General features: G+C 37.0%; 1 protein-coding gene across 3 annotated transcripts in view; it reads right to left on the bottom strand.

Moving 5' to 3' along the window:
* LOC131682914 (serine-rich adhesin for platelets-like) overlaps window positions 1–16,734 on the bottom strand; it is a 1,216,708-nt gene that overhangs the window by 40,567 nt on the left and 1,159,407 nt on the right. The window lies entirely within an intron of this gene.

Below are 16,734 nucleotides of genomic sequence, written 5' to 3'. Positions count from 1 at the left end.
ATGTACGAATGGATGTATGTATGTATGTGGCAAACAATCTCACCGATTTTTCTCAGAGATGGCTGAACCGATTTGCACAAATTTAGTCTCAAATAAAAGGTACAGTCTTCCCATCGTTCGGTCGGTATTGATTTTTTTTATTGATCCGACTTTCGGTTCTGGAGTTACGGGTTGAAGAGTACGATCACACAGCAAATTTCCATATAAACTAGTACCACCATGATGTCCAAATGATGCAATATGTATTAAAATATGTGCAACATTACTTAGCTTTGCATGTCTAGATCATGAATGACCCACCGAAGGTGCTTCGACCACATTACCAAATTCCTAAGATAATGTCATACCTATTTCTCAACGAATTCTTTACCGATTTTTACAAACTTGTTTTCAGATGAAAGATACAACATTCCCATTGGCTGCTGTTGAATTTCTAATTGATCCGACTTCCGGTTCCGGAATTACAAGATGATGAGTACGAACACGCAGCAAATCCCGATTTCAGCGTATAAGGTGATGTATGTAAAAAGGTGAATTTTTTTTCCAAAGAAGGGGAAGATCACGTCGGCCGTCGATTGGTTCTGAGCTCCATTTCGTTTTAATACGACCAATAAATCTTTCTGGGTTGGTGTTAATTTCTTCTGATGCATAACCGGAGTACATATTCAGATTCTTCTTCCGAGTTTTCATCAGGTTCATCGTCGGAAGCAATATCATTCGCATCTTCTTCCTCACTTTGCAAATCTGTTTCGGAATCGTCTGCTGTTGAAATTGCTCGAATTTCTTCCATTATTTCAAATTCCTTGAGACGATTGAAAACATGGGCAGATCGTCTTGTAGCCATTTAAATTTTTTGTTGCTTCTGGATCCTACAATTTGAATAATTACGACAACTATAACATAACGAATAGACAACAAAAATAGACAATAACGGCAAAGTTGGGTTAGGTTGTATCCAAATAATTGTCAAGTAGACCACAGTGGGTGAAATAAAAGTATTTACCCAAAAAAATATGACACACGACACTATCGTATGCTATTTTTTCTTTTAAGAAAAAGTAAAAATATAAAATCAATCAAAACTTGAAAAAAAAATGCCTTCTAATATGAAGATGAACACATCAAAAAAAAATTTCAGATAAATATTAATGTATAAAACCCGTGGTATTACTAGTAAATATTGCATGCACACCGGGGCTTGCCTTTTTGTGCAAGTAAAAAATTCAAACATAGCTGCGCATCACTCCATATATGAAAATTTCACAATTCTTTATTTTTGTTATAGATTTCAAAGCTACTTATCAAAATTTCCATGCCCAAGCTTATACTGCATACACATTTTTTTTGTAACTAAAAAAATGTAACGTGCCGGGCCCCGGAGACCCGCGTGCCTTTTTGAGGGTTAAAAAGGTTACTAAATCGGTTGTCGGTTCCCAAACATGCAGAGGCGACGCGTCGGTACGTTCAACCTGTTCATTGAACAGGTAAGCCAAGTTCGGTTAACAAACGAATCAGGACAGCTTTAATTCCAAAACACAACAAAGCCTCGTGTTCGACAACAACGCAACGCTAGCACAAGAGCTGCCGCTAATGTGAGATACATTAACCAGCAAGACGCGTCAACAGTTTTACACTCATCCCAGTCATATATAGAACTCTCCGAATCGAGCAGTTCCACGAACGCCACCACTCACGTTTCTTTCTTACCCGTTCACTTAAACCGTTGCACCAGTGAGCAAAATTTTCTTTGCATTCAAACTCACAAAACCGCAAAACAAGAGAAATTTTAAGCTCTCTCGATCGCATCGTTCTATAGTCCGTGTGCCGCACGTTATATACGAAAGCTTCAAAAGCAGGCAGCAAAATCTGAAAGCTTTATGCTAATACGAACGGCGAGAGTTGTTCAACGAAAATCTTGCACGGGGTGATGAGCAAATACATTTTCGTTATTTAGAGGACACAATTTCATTCAGATGTTATCATTATTATTAATCTTACACAATTTATGTACTATAATTTAAAATATTATGAGTATTTACCAGTACGTGTATGTTTGTTTCGCTCAACATTGAATGGACTATTAGAACAGAAACGAACTTTCTCATATCATTCCCATTGGTGAATTCATTCAACGCTGGCAATGTGAAGACGCGTTCGCTGAACAATTTGAACGGTTTCGTAGAGGTGTGCGCCGCGCCGCCGATTTCAGGTAAAGGTCGGCGTCACGCCGATGTGCTTATTATTTTTACATGCAATCGTCGGCGCCTCTACGAGTTCACACACAAGAAGAAGCACAAACACACAAAGCACACTTGCGTTGAAAAAATACTGGTGGCAGACGAAATTTAGGCTCGCGTTTATTCGCAGTTCGTTCTGTTTCGGAAATTTCGGTATTTCGGAAAGTATCAGCCGTAGTGACCGTTCAATAAAATTTTAGTAAAAACCGAATGCTCGCATTGAATGGTAACACAAATCTATTACATACCTATATATACATATGTCTCGAAATTTTTCCATTATTGTTGTAGATGAAGGAACGGACCTACGTGATTTTTGCATCATTGAAGACGTGTTGAAAAACTCATTTTCATCAAGGCCCATTGAAAACAAAATGCAACTTGTAAAAATGGATGTTCCGCGGCCACGGATGTGCAACTTGAAGTCTTTCTATGGGAAAGGTGGGACCGTGATGACGAGAAATTTCAACCAAGCATCGTACGAAGCTAAATGGCTTTGCGGTTCCGTTAAGCTTAATAAACTTTTCTGCTGGCCGTGTGTGCTTTTCAAATCAGATACCGAAAAGGGTGTGTGGCCAAAAACTGGGTTCGCTGATTTAAACCATTTATCATCAGCCATGAAGGCCCACGCATCAAGACCATATTGATAATGCTATGGCACTTAAGCTATTTGGACGGAATAGAATTGACGAAGCTCTTGACCATGGCCGAGAAATTGGTAGAGTTAATCATAATAAACAGGGCACAAAAAACAGAAAAAATTTAAAAACGTTGATAGAGGTTGTGTGTTTTCTCGGGTCTCATGGATTGAGTTTCAGGGGGCATGATGAACATGAAGGCTCATTTAATAAAGGCAATTATAGAGATCTGTGCTCATTCATAGCATCGAAGGATCCAAGCTTTGAAGAATTTATTGCCGGCAACGTTTTTTCTGGTCAATCCTCGACCATTCAAAATGAGCTAATATCCTGTTTGGGGGCGTTAAAGGTTCGTCGAATATCCGCAGAAGTAGGTGAAGCAGAATTCGTGGCAATCTATTTATTTATTTATTTCAAGTCGTCAAACAGATGTAGACCGGTTTCTTACAATAATTATTAAACTAACTTAACACTAGTTAAAATTTTGGTTTACTCTAAACTGCTGCTTAAGTTTTGTTTTCGACATAGTAAAGTCAATGCTTTCGCAATGCTTGTTGTAAATATTCATCATTTGGTTTAAAGGGCCAAACTTGGCATAATTAGTGCGATGGCGAATTGTACAAAAGATGCTGCGGTTACGTAGTTGTCGAGAAGGAGCATAAAAATTTAGTTTCGATAATAGTTCGATTGAATCAATACGATGTGATACAATGTCGATTACAAATGATATCATAGAAAATTCACGACGATCTTTCAAGGTTTGAATGTCAATTAGCATGCACCGTGCTTCATAAGATGGCAAATGTAGTCCAGTCCAACCTAGTTTACGGAGAGCGAACATCAAAAACTGCTTTTGTACTGATTCTATCCGGTTTGCATGGGTTGCTGAAAAAGGCGACCAAACTATACTACAATATTCTAGTGTTGAACGCACGTAGGCTACATATAATGTTTTTATTGTGTAGGGATCTTGGAAATTATAGCTGAAGCGTTTAATAAAACCTAGTGTGTTGTTTGCTTTGTTAATTATTGTGTTATAATGATCTATGAATGTTATTTTGGAATCTATAATCTATCTATAACTCCTAGATCTCTTATTCTGTCACACTTTTCTACTTGTTGATTTCCCAATAAGATTCTATTGTTCTGTATATTATTCTTTCTACTCAATGTTATGGCATTACATTTTTTTACATTCAGTTTCAGGAGGCTTTTATTACACCATGTATAAAATATATTTACTTCGTTTTGAAATGTCTGAAAGTCTTCACCATTTCTTATTTCTAGAAATAGTTTCATATCATCAGCATATATAAGAACTTTTACATTTTTTAGTATGAAGGAAATATCGTTAACAAATAAAATGAAGAATAGTGGGCCCAAATGACCCTTGAGGGACTCCTGATGTAACTTGAATTGGGATTGATTTTATCCCTTTAAATCTAACAGCTTGTTCACGATTTGTAAGATATGATTGTACCCATGTAAGAAATCCTGGCTCAAATCCTATTTTTTCTAATTTAAAAAGTAGCATGGGTATGTCGATGCGGTCAAATGCTTTGCTAAAATCTGTATAAAGAGCTTCAACGTGGTTTCCGTTATCCATTGCTGTTAATGTGTAGTTAATGAACTCGAGTAGATTTGTACCTGTAGAACGCCCTTTGAAAAAACCATGTTGCACATGGGTAATTCTGTTCTTGATTTGGTGAAAAAAAAAATCATTAACAATCGCCTCGAAGATCTTGGGAATGCACGAGATGATAGCTATTCCACGATAGTTACGCACATCGGATTTTTTACCATTTTTAAAAATTGGAACTAGGAAAGAGCTTTTCCGTGTTTTAGGAAAACAACCTGATTCTAGAGACATGTTAAAAAGCCAAAATAAAGGAGCAGTTAGTTCTATTGACAAAGTTTTTAAAAACACCAGTGGAACGCCATCAGGTCCAGGGCTTTTAGAGCTATCCAAGTTTTTTAAGGCATCCATGATTGCATGTACTTTTATCTGTTTAATGTTAATATCTCTTGAAAGTTCTGGGAGGAAGGAAAAGTATTCACGCTCTCGATCCTTCTCTGAAAATTTAGTGTAAACTTCTTGGAAGAATGTTGCAAAAAGATTGCAGATTTCCTCTGAGTTATCGCCTACCTTTCCATCAAGATGCATTTCTGTTGGGAAATAATCCGATTTTATTTTAGTTTTTACGTAATTAAAGGAGTTTTTTGGGCAAGTTTTTATGTTGCGTTCTGTTCTTGCATTGTACTCTTCAAACGCGATATCAATGGCAAGGTTTAATTGATCGCATAGATTTAAATAGTTTGTTAAGTTATCTTCGCTGTTATATTTTTTGTAGATTTTGTGTGCTTTCTGCTTACGATTTTTTAAATTTTTGATTTCACTACTAAACCAGATGGGATGTTTTGAGTTATAGTGACGCCTTCTTCTTTTCAATGGTATATCTTCGTGAATGACTTCAAATAATATTTTGTAGAAGATGTCTACGGCAGCTTCAACATTTTCTTCATTTCTTAAAATCGTTTGCCAGTTTATAGGATTAATTTTTTGCCTCAAGCTTTCATAGTTAGCGGACTCGTAATCAAATACCTCCTCAAATTCACTATCACCAGGTCTGTCGTTAACATGCAAGAATATAGAAAACTCAATGGCTGTATGATAAGCTTCATTCTTCCATAAGGGAGTAAGTGATTCCGTTACACAGAAGTCTTCGTCTATATTCGTCATTAATAAATCTAAATAGCAATGCCGCTGATTTCTTATGTGATTTATTTGATTAAGGCCTAAACTGGCAGATTTATCGCAAATGAACTGCAAAGTTTCATTTTCCCCTACAACAGAAAGTAGGATGCTCTCATTATCAGCATCTGGTATGAAAACAATACCGCGTTGATTGAAATCGCCGTATATGTGAACTTTTACGTGCGGGGAAAGACCATTAATAATGCATTCAGCAGCATGATAAAACTTTTCGTAAGTCGTTTTTCGAGCAAAATTTGGAGGAAAATACACCGAAGCGAAAACGTGAGTTTCGTCTTTAACATGTACTTTCACCCACACATGCTCGAATTCTTTTGATTTTATAGTTTTGATAACTTCTAAATAGTTTTGCTGAAATCGCAATCAAAGCGCCCCCTCCTGACTTCTTACCAAATACATGACAATCACGGTCATCCCTAAAGACATTATAATTACTTCCGAAAACTTCTTCACTTCTCACTGCTTCGTCCCAACTAGTCTCAGTTGCTAAAATTACGGAATAATGACAACCTAATATTTTGTTTTGAATCACATTCATCTTAGCTGCACTTTTCATGCGGTTAAAGTTTTGGCAATAGACCAAGATTTCTGTTCTTGACTTAGATTCTCTTGGAGAAGTGTTAGTTGAATGAGAATTAATTAGACCTAGCTCTACCTCTTCTTCATCTTGAAGCACAATATGATTTGTCAATTCATTACTACCTTGCTCTAATAAGCGCGTCGATTGCGGCAAAAACGAACGAACAGGCGCCAATTCCGGAGGGGTACATAGGTGTGGCAACAGCTGTTCGATGTGAGGTGCTAGGTTGGTCGGTAGGGCTCGGGTTTAAAACATCGCCTCTCTGGAATGCAATGGTAGGTCTGAACGAAGTTGAAGGTGGCCTCGACAAACGTTCCTTTGCCTCAGCCAGTAGCTATCTATCCAAGGGAAGATTGTCGATGTCGCGGCGTTTGTTGTCATGGTATGCAAATCTGCTGTGGTTGTAATTACATCCGTTATTTTTGTCGAAAATTTTGTGGTGCTTGTAACCGTGATTCTTGCGACGCTTGGTATTATTATTACTGTTACGGGTGGTGTCAAGTGCATTAGCGGGCCTCTGTTTATTCCGTTTCTTCTTTATTCTTGCTTTCTCAGCCGCTTTTTGTTGATTGAGACGACGCAATTTACGTGTATCGTATTCGGACCAATCAGCCTTCCATACCTTAGAGTTGCCAAGGAAACGCCAGCCTGAGTTACTGGCTGCCTCGACGGACATCTCAGCCTCTAAACTAGGGGAGGAATCTGTTGTGGGTGAAGCAACAGTCTTTTGTTCCAGTGAGTTTACTGTGCTAGAAATTTGCTTTAACTCATCGATAATATCATCCGTGAAAGTTGGGTTTACATAACTCATATTGTGTGCCGACCAATTGTTAGCCAGGTCAGTTATCACGCTTCTGACCTTTTCAATTTCTGAACAAATTTGTTTCAACTCGCGTGTCATATCAGTGGTCAGTTCATTGACATAGGCGGCGATATTGTTTTTCGTAGCTTTCATCGATATGTCGAATAATGATGTTAAGTGATTTTTTGTGGCAACGACATCAGTTTTGCCAGTTTTGTTGGAAGCAGCCAGCTGATTCCACAACTCCGAGGTTTTGGCTATGTGTGCAACCACCGCGTTAGTATGATTAGCTGCAGTTGTTTTAATTTCGCCTTTCAACTCGTTTAAGAGCATTTCGATACATCCAAATCCATCTCGGACATTGAAGTTGCTAAATGTGGATGCGAGTTTGTGATTCGAATCCATAACTAGCTTGTTGAGGTTGATGGCTTCTTGTTGTTGTCTGTACAGTTTATCGAAATTTAACTCCATCACGAGACGCTTCTGGCACTCGTAGCATATTGGCAGCATGTATGTTAGTATTCTTTGCTCATGATTCCTCTGAGCACCAACGCATGCAGCGTGGAATTTTTTCCCGCAAGATCCATGGCAGTACCACACATGTTTGTCGTCACTCACTGTAGAATTATTAATCGCGCACGGCATGTTTTACTTACGCAGCAACGATAAATGAAAACAATACAAATTAAAACACGCACGGTTAAACTTTAAACGGCACAAATGGAAACGCGACCGAACTGTAACGGCGACTTGAATGCAATGATGAGACTAGATGAAACAACTGACTCGGCTAGATTATCTCAATTGTCGTGTGCTTTGCGTTACGTCAAGAAAAACGGTATGCAATTCTATTCTATGGGTTTACTAGAATCAATAAGCAATACATTTTTCAGGTACACCTGTGGAAAGATTAGTGCGTTTGGCGGATGTCAGTAGCGACAAAAATGCTTCCGCTCTTGCGATGCAGGTGAAGAAATTGCGAATCAGTTTGGTCTAAATGTTGACAAGCTAGTGGCTCAAACTTACGATGGCGCTGCAGTAATGTCTGGAGAAAAGGCGGCACCCAAGCGTTAGTGAAACAGAAGTTTCCTAAAGCCGAGTACATCCACTGTAGAGCACATATTTTAAATCTTGTACTATTACATGCCTGTGTGGACGACAATCGAACATCACGATTTTTTAAAACACTGTCGTCGATTGCAGCCTTCTTTTCGCAGTCTACAAAAAGGAATCGAGAGAAAAATGAAGCATCGTTTCCAAAAGATTTGCTGCATTCTCTGATGGAATCGTTCGACTGTTTTGATACTACGAAATTGACTAATGAACTAAAAGTGTTATTTTCTAAATCTGAATTCAGAAACGAAAAACTCAGTGAAATACTCGAGTTAATTTTGAGCGAAGAACTCGGTGATGTCTTCTCAGAAGTTGTGAAGTTGTCAAAACTAGTACTAACTCTGCCTAGTACAACAGCTTCAGTAGAGCGTTCTTTTTCTGTGCTTCGTCGGATAAAAAATTATCTAAGAACACAGATGGGTGAAGAGCGACTATTTCACCTTATGCTAATGACAGTAGAAGGTAGACTATTGAAAGAGCTACAAAAGCATCCAAATTTTTATGAGGAAGTGGTTGACTTCTTCGCTGCCCGTGTTGATCGTCGAATTCCGCTTCTTTATAAATAATTATAAGACTAAAAATAAAGAGAAAAATAAAGTTTTCTGCGCCGAATGTCGCATGTTACCAAAACGTAAGCATATTTTCCCATGTCCGTAGAAATCTGATTGAACAGGTTGGACTTAGGTCCACCCGTCGCCTCTGCAAACATGGTCGGTTATGTGCATCCCATTTTTGTGGCAAGTGCTTAATTCTCTCTAATCTAATCAATATGGGTATTTTCGGAACAGGCTTTATGAGTAGATAGCAGAGATCGATTTTAAACGCAATTCTGAAAACCAAGATGGCATCTTCCGGCAGGGCAGGAAAAATTCGCAAAATGAAATGATCGCCGATCGAAGCTTTACGATATGCACTCTCGTACATACCACATGCAATCGATGAGTTTGACACAAATATTGCGAACATTTAGGGGTAAACTGATCTTTGCATTCGACGAATGCGAGCTTTCTTTCTAGTTCGGTTTTTTTATATTCGAAGTAGTTCTGGCGAAGCTTAAATGCAAACATCGTCGTATACAAGTAAGCTCTTGGCTCATGGTTTTGATGTTTTTAAAAGATTTGCACAGAGCTTCGAAAGGATGTTCGGTGAACACATATGAAGCGATTGCCTCGTTAATTTGAGATTCGCGAATACCTAGGGATACAGGAGAGCACTTTTTTTTCTATGTGTGAGTGCGGATGCCATTTTTCTTCGATGAATCCGAAACAAATAACAAATGACGTAATGGGTTTTTACTTTTAATCGGTATTTTCGAAATAAAGTGTGTCTATGTGTTTGAATAGGTAGATCCGAGGTTTAGCTCGGTCTTTTCTCACTTTTCACCGTGCGCCAAAGAATTGAGATGCTCGTTCGGATGGTTATGCTTACTTCGACGGCGATGGACGCCATGTTTAATTTTGCAAGTATAAAAATACTTCCCTCAAAAGTGTTAAATGTTTCCACCTTTCTTTCTCTTCATCTTCGTTTAAGCGCATATAGAGTTCAAAACTGTTTTTCTTAAGACTCTCGGTATCGAAAGAGACGACGAATCTGTATAGATCACACTGCTATAAGCTGCTTAATTGTTACCTTTTGCTGCTAAATTCAACGCTCCTAGAATATTTACAATAGTGTAAATGTATGGAAAAAAATATTAGAACAGTCTAAATTGATGAGTTTTATAGTTTTCAACAATAATGTAGTAGCGAAAATACACAGCAAAAAACATCTTGTAACTTTACGTCTTGCCAGATGCACATAAAAGGAGCGTCCCAATTCACATAAATTTAAATTTAGTTTAATGATTCATTAACCTACAAGAGACATAAATTTTGTTCACATTATAAATGAAAGTGTAAATCTTATTTTTGTTTGTGTGTTTTGAAGTAGCAGATAACTTTTTGGCGAATATTTCTCATAATCAGCATTTTCAAGAGGTTGTTCCTTAGATATATCTTAACATGTTTTAACTGATATAGCTCTAATCGCAAGAGAAAATTTGTTTGCTGGATTATTGTATAGAAAAGAATATCAAAACCAAGGAAAATTAGTAGTATTTTTTCTTGGTTTTGATATTCTTTTCTATATAAAAATCCAGTTAACAAATTTTCTATTGCGATTAGAGCTATGTTCACCTATTAAAACAATGTTAAGATATGTCTAAGAAACATCGCTTGATGATATTTGGGCATGTAGGGCCTATTAAATCAGAGTTGTCGTGATTTTCGGACGGTGCTCTAATGCAACTATTAGGTTGCATGATGTATTCGGATCCAACCCTCGGAAATTTGTTCTCGGATGAAAATTGGTTGTCTTCTACTGATGCTGAGAATTTCGCTGCTCAGGAAGAGGAAGACGACTGCTCGTTGCGATGTCGATGCTTTATGCGGAAAAGGGACTTATTTTGATAGTTACAACCACGAAAAAGAATTTCATATTTATTTTTATGACATAGGTTTATTACTCTTGCATCCTAACTCTACAAGAGTGTAAGTGATCTTCCTATGGAAACAGCAAGAACACGACTTTTGATTGGAGACACGTCTAAATCACGTCCAAATTACTACATTTCTAACGAAAGTTTTTAAATTCACACCTAGAACAAAAATCTGAGCTGACCCATGTGTATTTCAACACTTTTTCAAAATGTGGAGAGATCTAATGCATATCAATGTTGAATCTAAATTTATTCTGAATCATACATCGTTGATTGCCAGGTTGTATAATTTGTAGTAAATGATCACTTTTAAGTACATAACACGCCAAGAAGAATTTATCATTCATAAATAAATTCTGTACTATGATAATGTTAACTAAGCTTTGGGTGAAGAACGTGTCGACATCGGTATTTACTCACAGCAATCCACAAATTTCGTTGCTCGATGTTTGAGTCAAATCACACTTTTTTGGGGATAATGAATAAAAATTATAAAGCACCGAAGTTCTAGCGTCATAACGTGCCGTAAATATTACTTTCAATTGTCCCTAGTAAGTATTAGAGCTTCTAATCTGTCTCAATTTTTTCGATTGAACGCGGACAATATTGTGGAGCGCGTGCAGCAGTTTTGAATGCATTGAAGTATCATACACACACTGAAAATGAATTATACTGATTGAATTAATACAATGAATCAAAATATCCAAGTGTTATAACGCTTTTCATTGTTTTTCATTTGACTTAAAAATGTGTTGTTATAAAGCGTTTTTGTCTGAACTCATGTACATCAAAACCAGATTTGATTGGATAATTTTGATGAAAATTGGCTTTACTACTTAGTACGAATTTAAAAATTATCTTTAAATTTGGAATTAGAAAAACATTTAGTTGAAAGCTTCTCAATTATATAAGCTTTTCTTCCATTTGGAAATTTGCTGACAAATATTTTGGCTTTTTTGTTATATTATTTTTAACACCATTTTCCTTTATTTTAAAAACAAGCTGTAGCTTTGTTTAGTTTTGATAGTTCGATCACCTGTCTAGAATATGTATATTTTTAAATACAGCTTTAAAGTTTAAATCGGAAATGGTCGATGACATGCTCAAGTGAGACAACCGACTTTTTTTATCTAATTTAATATCATATATTTATCCTCAAGAAATTGTATAACAAAACTGGTACGCTATAACAGAAAAATAACTAAGATAAACACTTCACTCTGTTCCACAATTTCACCATTCCACAATCGTTCAATGTAGTAAGCATACTGCATTTTACCTCTTTTCTAGTCCCTCCCTAAAATGCATTACCAAATATAAGCACGACCTCTATGCATCTAAATGTTAAGAGCATCGTTTATCACATGATAAATCGGAAAGTAATTGATAAAAAAAAACCTGTTTTAATCCACCTAGCGGTGCAATTGTGCCTTTCTCATTTCTCTAAACTATGGCACGGAGGCTTTTTCTGTTCAACATAATTGTGGAAATGTCCATTACATTCTTAGTACACTTTGCACTTATACACAATGGTATGCCAGCCACGAACTTGATGAGCTGCGTGTCAACGGTGAAACACTTGAAAAAAAAATATCATACTTCATTAGCCTAATCAGCAATAGATCAATGTTATCTGCTTCCTAACTCATTTTGTCATGCGGGGGTGGGTATGTGAGGAGGGCGAAAGTCCCATGAACGAACGACTCCCCAGCTTAAATTGGTATGCTTTGTGATATAGTGGTGGTTTAAAGATGATGGGGTTGAAAGGGAGGGGTATGAGGGCTGGATGGGGTGGTGGTCTGAGGGGTGATTTAAGGAGATTTTTAAAGGAGGGGAGTGAACAGTAGAGGGGGGATGTAACCCCTCTCCGTAAACCATCAACTACGCCCCTGTTAAAATCCAGAAACCTCATGCGAGTCGAAAAAAATTTGGCCCTTCGGGATTAGGTTGACGTTTTTCAGAGTGATTGCATAACCTTTCTATATGAGAAAGGCAAAAATGTGCCAAAATCCAAAAAAGTGAATTGCCGTCAAATTTTTTTTCGAGTTTGCATCAAATCTCGACGTTTCATGCACCTTGAACACATTTAGCATCAAAAATAAAAATTCTATTTTTAATTTTTCCTATAGTTTATATGAGAAATTTCTGTGTGGCCGCACTCTGAAGCCCAAAATTCCGGAACCAGAAATCCGATCGATCCAAAATTCAATAGCAGCCGATAAGAAGGTTGCACCTTTCATTTGAGACTAAGTTTTTGCAAATCGGTCCTGCCATCTCTGAGAAAAATGAGTGACATTATTTGACACATACGCACATACATACACACACATACATACACACACATACACACACATACATACACACACATACACACACATACATACACACACATACAGACTTTTTCCGATCTCGACGAACTGAGTCGAATGGGATATGACACTCGGCCCTCCGGGCCGGGATTAGGTTACCGTTTTTCAGGGTGATTGCATAACCTTCCTATATGAGAAAGGCAAAAATGTGCCAAAATCCAAAAAGGTGAATTGTCCTCAAATTTTTTTTCGAGTTTACATCAAATCTCGACGTTTCATGCACCTTGAGCACATTTAGCATCAAAAATAAAAATTCTATTTTTAATTTTTCCTATAGTTTATATGAGAAATTTCTGTGTGGCCGCACTCTGAAACCCGTAATTCCGAAACCAGAAATCCGATCGATTCAAAATTCTAATCGCAAGAGAAAATTTGTTTGCTGGATTATTGTATAGAAAAGAATATCAAAACCAAGGAAAATTAGTAGTATTTTTTCTTGGTTTTGATATTCTTTTCTATATAAAAATCCAGTTAACAAATTTTCTATTGCGATTAGAGCTATGTTCACCTATTAAAACAATGTTAAGATATGTCTAAGAAACATCGCTTGATGATATTTGGGCATGTAGGGCCTATTAAATCAGAGTTGTCGTGATTTTCGGACGGTGCTCTAATGCAACTATTAGGTTGCATGATGTATTCGGATCCAACCCTCGGAAATTTGTTCTCGGATGAAAATTGGTTGTCTTCTACTGATGCTGAGAATTTCGCTGCTCAGGAAGAGGAAGACGACTGCTCGTTGCGATGTCGATGCTTTATGCGGAAAAGGGACTTATTTTGATAGTTACAACCACGAAAAAGAATTTCATATTTATTTTTATGACATAGGTTTATTACTCTTGCATCCTAACTCTACAAGAGTGTAAGTGATCTTCCTATGGAAACAGCAAGAACACGACTTTTGATTGGAGACACGTCTAAATCACGTCCAAATTACTACATTTCTAACGAAAGTTTTTAAATTCACACCTAGAACAAAAATCTGAGCTGACCCATGTGTATTTCAACACTTTTTCAAAATGTGGAGAGATCTAATGCATATCAATGTTGAATCTAAATTTATTCTGAATCATACATCGTTGATTGCCAGGTTGTATAATTTGTAGTAAATGATCACTTTTAAGTACATAACACGCCAAGAAGAATTTATCATTCATAAATAAATTCTGTACTATGATAATGTTAACTAAGCTTTGGGTGAAGAACGTGTCGACATCGGTATTTACTCACAGCAATCCACAAATTTCGTTGCTCGATGTTTGAGTCAAATCACACTTTTTTGGGGATAATGAATAAAAATTATAAAGCACCGAAGTTCTAGCGTCATAACGTGCCGTAAATATTACTTTCAATTGTCCCTAGTAAGTATTAGAGCTTCTAATCTGTCTCAATTTTTTCGATTGAACGCGGACAATATTGTGGAGCGCGTGCAGCAGTTTTGAATGCATTGAAGTATCATACACACACTGAAAATGAATTATACTGATTGAATTAATACAATGAATCAAAATATCCAAGTGTTATAACGCTTTTCATTGTTTTTCATTTGACTTAAAAATGTGTTGTTATAAAGCGTTTTTGTCTGAACTCATGTACATCAAAACCAGATTTGATTGGATAATTTTGATGAAAATTGGCTTTACTACTTAGTACGAATTTAAAAATTATCTTTAAATTTGGAATTAGAAAAACATTTAGTTGAAAGCTTCTCAATTATATAAGCTTTTCTTCCATTTGGAAATTTGCTGACAAATATTTTGGCTTTTTTGTTATATTATTTTTAACACCATTTTCCTTTATTTTAAAAACAAGCTGTAGCTTTGTTTAGTTTTGATAGTTCGATCACCTGTCTAGAATATGTATATTTTTAAATACAGCTTTAAAGTTTAAATCGGAAATGGTCGATGACATGCTCAAGTGAGACAACCGATTTTTTTTATCTAATTTAATATCATATATTTATCCTCAAGAAATTGTATAACAAAACTGGTACGCTATAACAGAAAAATAACTAAGATAAACACTTCACTCTGTTCCACAATTTCACCATTCCACAATCGTTCAATGTAGTAAGCATACTGCATTTTACCTCTTTTCTAGTCCCTCCCTAAAATGCATTACCAAATATAAGCACGACCTCTATGCATCTAAATGTTAAGAGCATCGTTTATCACATGATAAATCGGAAAGTAATTGATAAAAAAAAACCTGTTTTAATCCACCTAGCGGTGCAATTGTGCCTTTCTCATTTCTCTAAACTATGGCACGGAGGCTTTTTCTGTTCAACATAATTGTGGAAATGTCCATTACATTCTTAGTACACTTTGCACTTATACACAATGGTATGCCAGCCACGAACTTGATGAGCTGCGTGTCAACGGTGAAACACTTGAAAAAAAAATATCATACTTCATTAGCCTAATCAGCAATAGATCAATGTTATCTGCTTCCTAACTCATTTTGTCATGCGGGGGTGGGTATGTGAGGAGGGCGAAAGTCCCATGAACGAACGACTCCCCAGCTTAAATTGGTATGCTTTGTGATATAGTGGTGGTTTAAAGATGATGGGGTTGAAAGGGAGGGGTATGAGGGCTGGATGGGGTGGTGGTCTGAGGGGTGATTTAAGGAGATTTTTAAAGGAGGGGAGTGAACAGTAGAGGGGGGATGTAACCCCTCTCCGTAAACCATCAACTACGCCCCTGTTAAAATCCAGAAACCTCATGCGAGTCGAAAAAAAATTTGGCCCTTCGGGATTAGGTTGACGTTTTTCAGAGTGATTGCATAACCTTTCTATATGAGAAAGGCAAAAATGTGCCAAAATCCAAAAAAGTGAATTGCCGTCAAATTTTTTTTCGAGTTTGCATCAAATCTCGACGTTTCATGCACCTTGAACACATTTAGCATCAAAAATAAAAATTCTATTTTTAATTTTTCCTATAGTTTATATGAGAAATTTCTGTGTGGCCGCACTCTGAAGCCCAAAATTCCGGAACCAGAAATCCGATCGATCCAAAATTCAATAGCAGCCGATAAGAAGGTTGCACCTTTCATTTGAGACTAAGTTTTTGCAAATCGGTCCTGCCATCTCTGAGAAAAATGAGTGACATTATTTGACACATACGCACATACATACACACACATACATACACACACATACATACACACACATACAGACTTTTTCCGATCTCGACGAACTGAGTCGAATGGGATATGACACTCGGCCCTCCGGGCCGGGATTAGGTTACCGTTTTTCAGGGTGATTGCATAACCTTCCTATATGAGAAAGGCAAAAATGTGCCAAAATCCAAAAAGGTGAATTGTCCTCAAATTTTTTTTCGAGTTTGCATCAAATCTCGACGTTTCATGCACCTTGAGCACATTTAGCATCAAAAATAAAAATTCTATTTTTAATTTTTCCTATAGTTTATATGAGAAATTTCTGTGTGGCCGCACTCTGAAACCCGTAATTCCGAAACCAGAAATCCGATCGATCCAAAATTCAATAGCAGCCGATGGGAAGGTTGCACCTTTCATTTGAGACTAAGCTTGGGCAGATCGGTACAGCCATCTCTGAGAAAAATGAGTGACATTATTTGACACATACACACACACATACACACACACATACACACACACATACACACACACATACACACACACATACACACACATACACACACATACACACAGACATACATACACACACACACACATACAGACGTTTTCCGATCTCGACGAACTGAGTC

Source organism: Topomyia yanbarensis, chromosome 2 (assembly GCF_030247195.1).
Source record: "Topomyia yanbarensis strain Yona2022 chromosome 2, ASM3024719v1, whole genome shotgun sequence".
Classification (NCBI taxonomy): domain Eukaryota; kingdom Metazoa; phylum Arthropoda; class Insecta; order Diptera; family Culicidae; genus Topomyia; species Topomyia yanbarensis.
The sequence above is the reverse complement of the archived record's forward strand: the minus strand, read 5'-3'. Positions and strand labels throughout refer to the sequence as shown.